This window comes from Syngnathus leptorhynchus, unplaced genomic scaffold, assembly GCF_054491065.1.
Source record: "Syngnathus leptorhynchus isolate UIUO unplaced genomic scaffold, UIUO_Slep HiC_scaffold_76, whole genome shotgun sequence".
NCBI lineage: Eukaryota > Metazoa > Chordata > Actinopteri > Syngnathiformes > Syngnathidae > Syngnathus > Syngnathus leptorhynchus.
The window spans coordinates 5,190-10,000 of NW_028232043.1; positions in this window are offsets into that span (position 1 = coordinate 5,190).

The window sequence follows — 4,811 nt, forward strand, 5'->3', positions numbered from 1 at the left end:
CAGTCGGCCTCGAATGACGAAAAATGACGGTCTCCTCCTGGAGCTCACAGCCAACTTGGCAAAAAGTTTCTAAGTGCCCACGGCCCTGCCGAGCTTTGGCGTCCGCCCAGCGCCGGTTCCGCAGTCGGCCTCGAATGACGAAAAATAACGGTCTCCTCCTGGAGCTCACAGCCAACTTGGCAAAAAGTTTCTAAGTGCCCACGGCCCTGCCGAGCTTTGGCGTCCGCTCAGCGCCGGTGCCGCAGTCGGCCTCGAATGACGAAAAATGACGGTCTCCTCCTGGAGCTCACAGCCAACTTGGCAAAAAGTTTCTAAGTGCCCACGGCCCTGCCGAGCTTTGGCGTCCGCCCAGCGCCGGTTCCGCAGTCGGCCTCGAATGACGAAAAATAACGGTCTCCTCCTGGAGCTCACAGCCAACTTGGCAAAAAGTTTCTAAGTGCCCACGGCCCTGCCGAACTTTGGCGTCCGCTCAGCGCCGGTTCCGCAGTCGGCCTCGAATGACGAAAAATAACGGTCTCCTCCTGGAGCTCACAGCCAACTTGGCAAAAAGTTTCTAAGTGCCCACGGCCCTGCCGAACTTTGGCGTCCGCTCAGCGCCGGTTCCGCAGTCGGCCTCGAATGACGAAAAATAACGGTCTCCTCCTGGAGCTCACAGCCAACTTGGCAAAAAGTTTCTAAGTGCCCACGGCCCTGCCGAGCTTTGGCGTCCGCCCAGCGCCGGTTCCGCAGTCGGCCTCGAATGACGAAAAATAACGGTCTCCTCCTGGAGCTCACAGCCAACTTGGCAAAAAGTTTCTAAGTGCCCACGGCCCTGCCGAGCTTTGGCGTCCGCCCAGCGCCGGTTCCGCAGTCGGCCTCGAATGACGAAAAATAACGGTCTCCTCCTGGAGCTCACAGCCAACTTGGCAAAAAGTTTCTAAGTGCCCACGGCCCTGCCGAGCTTTGGCGTCCGCCCAGCGCCGGTTCCGCAGTCGGCCTCGAATGACGAAAAATAACGGTCTCCTCCTGGAGCTCACAGCCAACTTGGCAAAAAGTTTCTAAGTGTCACATCTCTGAAAAAACGACTAAGTGTCAACTTTCGAAAAAACGGCTAAGTGTCAACTTTCGAAAAAACGGCAAAGTGTCACATCTCTGAAAAAACGGCTAAGTGTCGACTTTCGAAAAAACGGCTAAGTGTCAACTTTCGAAAAAACGGCAAAGTGTCACATCTCTGAAAAAACGGCTAAGTGTCACATCTCTGAAAAAACGGCTAAGTGTCACATCTCTGAAAAAACGGCTAAGTGTCGCCTCTCTGAAAAAACGGCAAAGTGTCAACTTTCGAAAAAACGACAGAGTGTCGCCTCTCTGAAAAAACGACTAAGTGTCGACTCTGAGAAAATGGCAAAGTGCCCACGGCTCTGCGGGCTCGTGCATCCGACCCGCGCCGGTTCCCCAGCCGGCCTGAAATAAGGCAAAACCAGCCTCTCCGCCTGGAGCTCAGAGCCAACTTGGCGAATATTTTCTAAGTGCCCACGGCTCTGCGTGGCTACGGCGTCTGCCCAGCGCCGGTTCCTGGGTCGAACCCCGAGGACGAGGAATGCCGGTCTCCGCCTGGAGGTCCCAGCTTAATCGGCGAAAATTTTCTAAGTGCCCACGGCTCTGCCGGGCTCGTGCATCCGACCCGCGCCGGTTCCCCAGCCGGCCTGAAATAAGGCAAAACCAGGCTCTCCCCCTGGAGCTCAGAGCCAATTGTGGCGAAAAAACGACTAAGTGTCAACTTTCGAAAAAACGACTAAGTGTCAACTTTCCAAAAAAACGGCTAAGTGTCGACTTTCGAAAAAACGGCTAAGTGTCAACTTTCGAAAAAACGACTAAGTGTCGCCTCTGAAAAAACGACTAAGTGTCGCCTCTCTGAAAAAACGACTAAGTGCCCACGGCTCTGCGGGGCTTGTGAGTCCGCCCCGCGCCGGTTCGGCGGTCGGCCTCAAAAAGCGAAAAATCAGCCTCTCTCCCTGGAGCTCACCAAAAATTTGTCGAAATTTTTCTAAGTTCTCCTCGAGGTACCAGGGGGTGAGGTACCCGGGCTAAGGTGCAGTACCTTTTTTGGTCTTCAGGTGCGCCAGAGTACAATGAAATGGTCCCAGTAGTCAGTGTACTCATCGACTTTCCCCCCGTTTTCCAAAGCACCCCGTTTACGAATATGGAGGAGATGGTGCTGGTCTCCCCACGGCGTCGGACACGCCGTCCTCGACAGCACAAGGTCGGATAGAAGACCTGAAAAGCGCCGTGGCACGCGCTGGAGGTGTCACTGTGGCGAAAAAGTGACTAAGTGTCAACTTTCGAAAAAACGGCTAAGTGTCAACTTTCGAAAAAACGGCTAAGTGTCAACTTTCGAAAAAACGGCTAAGTGTCACCTCTCTGAAAAAACGGCAAAGTGTCAACTTTCGAAAAAACGACTAAGTGTCAACTTTCGAAAAAACGACTAAGTGTCACCTCTCTGAAAAAATGGCAAAGTGTCAACTGCGAATGTGGTGGTGCATGGAAGGAAGTGGAGGACGGCCGCCTCCTTAAACACAGGCCGGAGAGGAGCGTCAGGGCCAGGCTCCTCAAACATGGACCGAGTGTCGCCCTTAACACAGACCAAGGGGAGGACGGCCGCCTCCTTAAACACAGGCCGGAGAGGAGCGTCAGGGCCAGGCTCCTCAAACATGGACCGAGTGTCGCCCTTAACACAGACCAAGGGGAGGACGGCCGCCTCCTTAAACACAGGCCGGAGAGGAGCGTCAGGGCCAGGCTCCTCAAACATGGACCGAGTGTCGCCCTTAACACAGACCAAGGGGAGGACGGCCGCCTCCTTAAACACAGGCCGGAGAGGAGCGTCAGGGCCAGGCTCCTCAAACATGGACCGAGTGTCGCCCTTAACACAGACCAAGGGGAGGACGGCCGCCTCCTTAAACACAGGCCGGAGAGGAGCGTCAGGGCCAGGCTCCTCAAACATGGACCGAGTGTCGCCCTTAACACAGACCAAGGGGAGGACGGCCGCCTCCTTAAACACAGGCCGGAGAGGAGCGTCAGGGCCAGGCTCCTCAAACATGGACCGAGTGTCGCCCTTAACACAGACCAAGGGGAGGACGGCCGCCTCCTTAAACACAGGCCGGAGAGGAGCGTCAGGGCCAGGCTCCTCAAACATGGACCGAGTGTCGCCCTTAACACAGACCAAGGGGAGGACGGCCGCCTCCTTAAACACAGGCCGGAGAGGAGCGTCAGGGCCAGGCTCCTCAAACATGGACAGAGTGTCGCCCTTAACACAGACCAAGGGGAGGACGGCCGCCTCCCTAAACACAGGCCGGAGAGGAGCGTCAGGGCCAGGCTCCTCAAACATGGACCGAGTGTCGCCCTTAACACAGACCAAGGGGAGGACGGCCGCCTCCTTAAACACAGGCCGGAGAGGAGCGTCAGGGCCAGGCTCCTCAAACATGGACCGAGTGTCGCCCTTAACACAGACCAAGGGGAGGACGGCCGCCTCCTTAAACACAGGCCGGAGAGGAGCGTCAGGGCCAGGCTCCTCAAACATGGACCGAGTGTCGCCCTTAACACAGACCAAGCGGAGGACGGCCGCCTCCCTAAATACAGGCCGAACCGGAGCGCGAGTGTCGCTCCTTAAACACGGACCGAGTGGAGGACGGCCGCCTCCTTAAACACAGGCCGAACAAAATGACACAAAGTGTCAACTGCGAATGTTGTCCATCCAAGGAAGGAGCGTGATGCCCGGCCGGCTCCTTAAACACAGGCCGAGAGTCGCCCCGGACGGTCCGCCTCGCGGCGCCCGTCTGCTCGGATAAAATGACACAAAGTGTCAACTACGAATGTTGTCCATCCAAGGAGGGAGCGTGATGCCCGGCCGGCTCCGAAAACACAGGCCGAGAGTCGCCCCGGACGGTCCGCCTCGCGGCGCCCGTCTGCTCGGATAAAATGACACAAAGTGTCAACTGCGAATGTTGTCCATCCAAGGAAGGAGCGTGATGCCCGGCCGGCTCCTTAAATACAGGCCGAGAGTCGCCCCGGACGGTCCGCCTCGCGGCGCCCGCCCGCTCGGATAAAATGACACAAAGTGTCAACTACGAATGTTGTCCATCCAAGGAAGGAGCGTGATGCCCGGCCGGCTCCTTAAACACAGGCCGAGAGTCGCCCCGGACGGTCGCCTCGCGGCGCCCGTCTGCTCGGATAAAATGACACAAAGTGTCAACTACGAATGTTGTCCATCCAAGGAGGGAGCGTGATGCCCGGCCGGCTCCGAAAACACAGGCCGAGAGTCGCCCCGGACGGTCCGCCTCGCGGCGCCCGTCCGCTCGGATAAAATGACACAAAGTGTCAACTACGAATGTTGTCCATCCAAGGAGGGAGCGTGAGGCCCGGCCGGCTCCGAAAACACAGGCCGAGAGTCGCCCCGGACGGTCCGCCTCTCGAGGCGCCCGCCCGCTCGGATAAAATGACACAAAGTGTCAACTACGAATGTTGTCCATCCAAGGAGGGAGCGTGATGCCCGGCCGGCTCCGAAAACACAGGCCGAGATTCGACCCCGGACGGGCCGTCTTCTCCCGGCGCCCGCCCGCGTACGCCCCCCATCCCCGGTCGCCCGTCTGCTCCCGGTGGGCCTCCGAGTACCCCCTCACCCAACTGACCGACTGGCACTCATGACCCGCCTTGGTAGGGCCTCCATCGGCCTCGGCTCGTCCGACGTCGGGTGGACGGTTCCTACCCACTGCGGGTCGCACTCTAGCGCCCCGGCCGCTGCGTGAGCGTGCGCTCCCCGCGCCGCCCCGCAGGCCCCG